Genomic DNA, 8,286 nt, shown 5'->3' with positions numbered 1-8,286 from the left:
CAGAAACAAAACAGAACAAAAGCAACAGACCTGTTCAAGTCTTGGGAAAGATACAGGTAAGAATTCTTTTCTTTATTATATTAGGACACTGAAATATTGTGGTGAATTGGCAGTTTATTATAACACAATTATTACTGTATGTGGTTAATGTTCATCTGCTTTAGTGTGCATGTGCAAATATACTGAAAATAGACTTAGTTTAATTAATCTCTAACTTTTAGTTTTTCACAGCTTTGGAAATAAGTAGCACATTTTATAAATGTTATGATTCTGATTGAGAAAAAACTTATTTTAGGGGGCTAGTTGAAAATGCCTAGTTTGCTACATTTCCCTTTAGTTTGTTGGTGACACAGAATTATTGCCTTATATTCATGTTTCATTTTCTTACCTTTTTTTGCTTTTTTGTCTTTACTCCTATATACTATTAAAGTGTATCTTCTGTTCTTAATGATGAAAACAAATCCACAGTATTTATTCTAATGCTAACCATTCCTTAATTTGTTTTTTTTCATCAAATTTGAGAGTTTTGCTTTCATTTATTAGCTAGTGTTAACCACACCCTACCATATATCTAGTATTTTCACCGTTTGTGTCATGATCTCATTCAGACATTTGACTATTTGCACTTTAGAATGTTTTAACCACCTCCTTAATCTCAGCCACAAGAATGCATCCATTTTCACCAGATGAATCTGACACTGCATCCTCTGAGGATGGCATATTTACTGGCTCCACACCCCCTGTAGCATTTGGATGCCTCTTGAACCCACTACTGCCGATAACGTACCCAGGGGCCAGCGGATGAGGACACAACACACAAAGCAAAGGGGTAGGTACAAAAGTACTCCAGTGCTTTTATTAAAAACAGTCAAAACAAACGGTGTTCAATACAAAGTGCAGTGTAAAACATCAGTAAATAAATAATCCATAAAGTCATGGTGCTGGTGGAAGTTAAGAGTAATCCAAGAAATTATCCAGTAAAAGTGTGGTTAAAAACACAAGCAGGGAACTGTCTTTTAAAATCAAGTCCCCGGTTCTTCCCTTTCAAAATGTACATTTCTCTGGCTTATCCTATTGGGATCTTGCAGCCCAGAGAGATGTCAAACCAACAGGAGCAGAAAACCTTTTATTCCAGCTTGTGTCCCCGCCACCAACCCCACAGTGTTCCACAGGGAGCCATCGAGCCCTGCTCTGCTCACACCGCTGCTTGATATCTACCTCCTGCACTCTCACAGCTGCCAATCGCTGGCTCCTCCTGGCAAGAGCACACCCTGAGCACACTGGTTGCTACTGCTCTCCAGATGGTCAACAAGAGTGATCCCTCAGCCCCCTCTTAAGAGCTGGCCACTCCTGTCTGCCTGCTTCTTCCCATTTTGCCCCAGCTCTCGCTCACTCCTGCCTTTCTCTCAGTTTCTCTCTTTAACCTCCTTTCTTCTTCCTCTCATTTCTCCCTTTCATTTTCTCTTGTTTCTCCCCTTTTCTCCTTCCTTATATTATTCTTCTGTTGGTACAATACGTTAATCACACTCCACAGGAAGCCAATGAAGCAATTGAGATGGACTACACCCTCACATGCAGGTGCGTCTCACCCCAGTTATTCCACCAATAACCGTAGCTGTGTGAGCATGCACACCCACAGTAACAGAGCCGGCCAATTACTTATTAAAAATGGCAACCTTTTTCTGAGCCACGGAGCCACTGTACAGCATGGATCTTCTAGGAGATAGAGTGCTATCCTTGAGCTCACTGTACCTCTCAGGCACCTTTAAGAAATCGACACAAAGAAAAGGTAGAGTGTCCTGTACAAATATATAAATAAATCAGGATTTAGTGTATTAAACGCATAATTTTTCTTGTTTTTCTTCTAGTGTCTCTAGCAGATCATCTTATCATACATCCAGGAGTGGAAAAGTTTTAAGTGTGATTTGAAAGAAGCACAGGTGACATGAAGTTGAATTGACTGGTCCCTACTTACATATTGGTAATCCTTTAATGCATTTAAATAAAATGAAATCATTTTTCGGGGTGGACAAATTATAAATGCATACGGTGGTCTGCTGGACAATTTTCTGTTAGGAGCCCAGAGGATATATAGGTTAATGATAGTTAATGGTGAGCAGCTTATTTTTATGAGATTACTCTTGTGTCTTTTTGTGACTGCATAAAAGGCAAGATCTGTTTGTAATGGAGAATAGCCCTTTGATGTACAAAGGTTAATGGCTATTTCCTAAGGTTGAACACTTTAAAATTTGTGACTTGAGCATTGTTGAAACTTTTTAAGTCATCACATATTATCATCAAGAGGGTGAATATTTTGGGTAATTTTCTCAGCAGTAGCAAGCCTGTCAAGTGAAATGAGTTACCTGCTACATCGGTGTACATCTTTGTTTACAAGATGAATCTGGTGAAAGAAATCTGTGTTTTTGTAATGTTTTTTATTTGTTTTTGTCATATTGTTCCTTTTAATTATGATTCCATTTACTTGTAACTGGTATTGAAGAAGTAGTGGGACAGTTCACCTTGTCTGCTCCATTTGTTTAAATCCATAATAGTATGCATTATTTATTACCATATTTATATCACAGTTAATGATGAAAGGATATGATTAACTTTTGGCATTGTTGTCCTCACAGCCCCAAATGCTTTACAGTTAACACTATGGGTTTCTGTTGCTTGCCTTAAACATTTGCTGCCCAATTTTGCTGTTTGCTCACTAGTGGGTGTGTGCATGCTAAACAGTGGTTATGGCAGTCTATAAGTAGTTGCCTTTAAAATTGACACTTGAGATCATACATGAAGAACTGGGCTTTTTTTATCAAAATATTTTATTTAGTAGAATATGGTATGAACCAAATATCCAAAACATCTGGTAGCATGCTAGTCTTTGTGAGTCTGTAGTTTGCAAAAACTGAGAATCCCAGGTGTCCGGACTGCTATTTTGTCTACCCTTATTGATTTGCAGTTGTGGAGATGAGTGAAGATAATGAGACAGATGAAGTTCACTGAGAATTAAAGCTGCTTAGAATTTGGTTGTAATGCTTAATTTTTATTTCTTTTAAAGGATTTTTTTAATTTAATATACAATTATATTGTACCTTTCTAATATAAAATTTGTAAAATAAAAGTTGTCATAAAGCAGTCAAACTGCAACCTTTTAATACAGTGTAGTATGTTATTACTAAACTATGAGTTAACACTTGTAGTAAATAAATGTGCCATGAAAATTAAGCTAGACATATTAAAACTTAATATGCTTTCACAGAACAAGATTTGTACTTTGAATACCTATCTCGTCAGTATTCCAGGAAAAAACAATATTTTGTTTCAAAAGGAAAATTTACATTTACATTTAATGGCAGGATTTTCATGTCTTTGTTTTATGAAGTAAAATGCTGACTGGAAAGTTTGTTGGACTAGATTAATAGTAATTGGTATATTAACAACTGATTAAGATGCATGTTTATATAGGAATGGTATGTAGACAGTGAACCAATTTGGCATGTGGCATGCAATTTGTAGAAAACAATATTGGGGAAATATTGAGGAAAGTAGAAGTTAGATTGAAAATGCAATTCTTGCCAGCATTGATGAGCAATTTACCAATCATGGATTACTAACCTTATCCATCTCTTGGATGTTTAAATAAGCTATTAATATTCACTGTATCCTCATCATTTGGTATTAATTGACTAAAAGCTGTGTGATGTTTCATTTAATATTTGTGATTTTGTCAGTCAATTATATTAACGTACAGAAGCAGGAAATTTTACTTTTGGAAGGGTATCTATACTTTTCATTTTTGTATGTTTAGGAAAAAAAAATCTTTTAGATAAAAGTTTGTGATGAAGTGACATAAGTTATGTTTTCAGATTTTTTTGTAATTTTATAGATGGTATCTACTTTAAATTCAACATATTCATTCAAAACTTAGATGAATAGTATTTGCTTAATGGCCATATGGTTTTAATGCAACAAGTTAGTGCATACATCCCACAATATACCTTACCATCATAAGATGGTAGTCTTTTAAAAATTTCAAGGATAAATAAAACTAATGCAGGAGGCCTTGCCTTTAACTATAAGGGCTCAACACTGTTGAGTGATCTGCATTCTTGTGGTCCCAAAATGTATATCCTGACAGAATTCCCACTACTTGACAATAGCATACCTTTATCTGATTTAATGATTAAACTATTTATATTTCAACTGTTTGTTCACCAAATACTGAAAAGTAAATGCTTGTTAATCATCATGCTTGTTATAAATCCGCTTGTATTATATTTTTGTTCTTGGCATCACCCCGTGGCACATGATGCCACTGCTACTTTGTTCATGTTCATGATATGTGACATCCGAGAGATTAGGAACTTTAAGATTCAATGGATACTGACACAATACTAGGAAACCTTATTTTGCTATGATTTATACAGTTGCGGACTTCAGTATGAGCATATGATCCCGTGGAATGCTTAGAATGGGGAGGGTGGTCAGCTACCCTAGGTCAGCATCATTGTAAAGTTGCTTTTTAGAAACAACCATGTTCAACAACAGGGTTTTTGTTTTTTTTTACAGTTGCAGTGAAAATTTGAAGAATTTGAGTTTTTATTTTTCTGTCTGCTACTGTCACCTGGTCATTTCTCAGTTCTTAAAAGGAATTTATATTTGCATGATTTTGTATTTAGCTAATGAATTGTAATCCTGTTTTATTGGTTGTTTTCTTTGGATGTCTCTGAGTATGTATGTGTGTATTTGCTGTACAAAAAATTTATTCAGTTGTTAAATTTTATATGGCTAGCATAGAATAAATTGAATTTTGAAATGAGTTGCATGCTGTACATGTTTGTATATTTTGGAATGCATTAGCAATGTGCTCAAAAACCGTAATGTCCATTTTCACTACAGTATGTTTAGAGGTAAACCTCCCTTGTCATACTGATTCATATAAATTACATCCTGTCGTTTGGTACAAGTTGCTGTCTATCCATCCATCCATCCATCCATTATCCAACCTGCTATATCCTAACTACAGGGTAACGGGGGTCTGCTGGAGCCAATCACAGCCAACACAGGGTGCAAGGCATTAAACAAACCCTGGGCAGGGCGCCAGCCAAGTTGCTGTCTATTAAACAGTAATCTTTTTTTTAAAGGTAATCAATGAACATACCTCATCATTTTTATCAACAAATGGCATCAACTCTGTACAAATTGTACAATAAATTTTGCTGATGCTGCTAATGGAGTAGTAATTCTGTAAATCAATTACTAAACACTAAGGGTCTTTAAGCATGCATGTTTCTGAAAATGCAGATCAGATCAAAAGACACAACATTTAACAAATACAGAAAATTTGTAAAATTAACATTTCCGTTCGATTTATGTAATAACATTAGTCTTTCTTTAAAATTCTATAATCTTTATATAGGCATTATCCAAAAATCACACCATCAACCTGTATACCAGAATAAGTGTGTGCTTTGGGTAGCTGAGGTAATTCTTAATTTATTCCAGTATGGAACTCTGGAGTCATGAGACAGTAGCCCTAACCAATTTGCAACCATGCCTTGCATGGATAATGTACATTTCCTTCTTCTATTTGTCTGTTAGTGACATGTATGTTTTGAGGTTTTTCAGATAAGGAAGACAGAGGTTTCAAGGTAAGATAGTTATATTCACTAATCATGACACCAAAGTGTGGTGACTGCTGCATTTTGATAATCACATGCAAGTACGAATTTCACTGCACTCTATGCATGTTACAGTAATGACCCTATAAATGTATAATGTTGAACTCATCCTTAGTTGTAATCACATGTCATTATTTATTAGGAATATAAAGCAATGTATTGTAACATCTAAGCATATGGACTGGATTTGCCATATTGTGAAGTTTTGTCAGATGCAGGCATTTATTTTTGAACTGTAGTGGTAAAATAACCATTAAGTATATTTATTCTGTTTAGATCCAAATGAAATTGTACCTGATCAGAAACCTTAAACTAACTCGCATCAGCTCTTTTAGCAAGTCTGCTTGTTTTGCATGTTGTTATTATGTACATTTCAGCACTGACACTGGTAGTCAACATTTGCACAAAAACAAACAATGTGCGAAAACAAAATGATATTTTGGTTATGGATGAAATGTGATTGCATCACGTATATTGCATAGTCTGGAAAATTTACCAGTGACTTTATCCAGATCTAGGCAGAGCAAACCTTGTGGCTTTCCATCTTCCCTGCTTCAGCGTTTACTGTAATGCGGTATTTTGCTTCTCAGGAGAACTGCAAACCAAAACAATGAGAATGGAATGAACTGAATTGGCAAAGAGGAAACTGTGTGAATACAGGATTCCCCCAAACTATGAACAGCCATTTTAAGAAAATTCTGGTAAACGAACACTTATTTAACATCTTTTTTTGTTTTACAAACCATGATGAAGCAAATTGTTTGCAGTTACTAAGGCCAAGTCTGGGATAATTTTCAAATGTGATGTCATCTTCATAGTCTCAAGTCCACCTGGGTATAGCCTGCAGAATGTACTAGGGCTGGATGTTGGTTATGTGCAAAGCACAGTCACAGTCTGTCATCCTCACAGTCATAATGTCACAACTTCTCACATGTAATGGTCATGTTTCTTGTTTTATTATCATTAGCATCATGACTTGAAAAAGACAGTGAAAAGCTATTCACTTGAATGTGAAAGTTCAAAGTGTATGTAAACAGCCTTATTTAAACGGTATTACATAAGGGAAAATGTTTAATGGTTTGTTTTGATAACTATTGTTATTATTAAACTAAATAATTATGTCTCTTTTAATGTAGTTTGATGGTCATTCTGTAGCCAGAGAATGCTTAAAAGTTTTTTCAATTCAAATTGATGGCAATATTCAGTTTGCATAATGAAAAATGATACTCTGGAGTTGATTTCAGAAATAGTTTCAGTTTTACAACATGAAATATGCCTGAAACAGTTATAAAAATTATCCAGTGTCTTTGCAAAATCCTTGATGTATAATGCTTCAGTATTACAAGCAGTAGCAAGTTATGAGGAAAAATTAACACCAGACTCAAGCCTGGTACTTGTGGATGCTAAAAGGGATGTTACCATCTCAAATGAACTGTACCATCTTGCTCAGTTTCAGGGACAAGGATTTTTGAACACTTTTGCCTGCATAATTTGTGCCATATGAGCCCCAATTCACAGTAAAAGTGGCATGCTACCACAACGTATAGCCAATCTGGACAGCTCACACTGACTGTATGTTCCATATATAAACGCTGCAAGCAGGAAAAACGCAGAAGCTTTCATAATTTGCTTTAATTTTTTTTGATAACTTCTAGGACTAAAATGCATTACTGGTGATTTGATTTTTATGTGAAGTCTGTATTATTAATTTAATAAGTTAATTGAGGTTTCTAATTACCATAGTTTATCATTTATCTTGCATTTACATTTAAATTACGTTGTCTTGAACATTGGTGAGTCTTGTAAGAAAGGTGATTGTTGAATGAATCAAAGATATAATCCTTTTACGATTTACTCAAGCAGATGTTATTTATAAGATATCATTGAACTAAAAAATCTAATTTTGTAATAGTACATTTTAGTAATCTGCAGTGGGCTGGCAGTTTGTTTAATGCCTTGCGCCCTGTGTTGGCTGGGATTGGCTCCTGCAGACCCCCGTGACCCTGTAGTTAGGATATAGTGGGTTGGATAATGGGTGGATGAATTTTAGTAATGATTATTTGTTGTTAACATACTTTACTGTTTTTTTGGACATCAGTTAAAGTAAAAGTTACAATGGCTACATTTCAACTGAAACACCACCATACCCATTGGAATTTCAGATACCCACTACAGATTTTTCCCTGACAACAGCTCTGGCCAAGTTTATATTTTTTCTGACTAAATCTGGTACTTCTAGAAACATTTGTACAGAACCTAGACTTACAGATTCAGATCTATGCTGACATGTAAGAAGGAAGATTTTGATCTAGATCTTAAGTGTTTACTATAAGATGCAGTGTAGATCATACTCTACTGATGTATTAAAGCACTTGCGGTGCCATCTGTGACAAATCTCCATCAGACTGATATGAATCAACTATTTTTGATAAGAAGGACTGTTTGAAATGGACTTTCACGTGTTTATGATGAAGAAATAATTTCTGAATATAACACCACAGGGGGCATTAGATCCATATCCAATTTCATTGTTAATGTGCCTCATGCCACTGTGTACCTATTTAGCTTAGATGTACAAAATATTTTACAAGACATGAATTAA

This window comes from Polypterus senegalus, chromosome 1 (genome assembly GCF_016835505.1).
Source record: "Polypterus senegalus isolate Bchr_013 chromosome 1, ASM1683550v1, whole genome shotgun sequence".
Classification (NCBI taxonomy): Eukaryota; Metazoa; Chordata; class Cladistia; order Polypteriformes; family Polypteridae; genus Polypterus; species Polypterus senegalus.
This window is presented reverse-complemented; position numbering follows the sequence as displayed.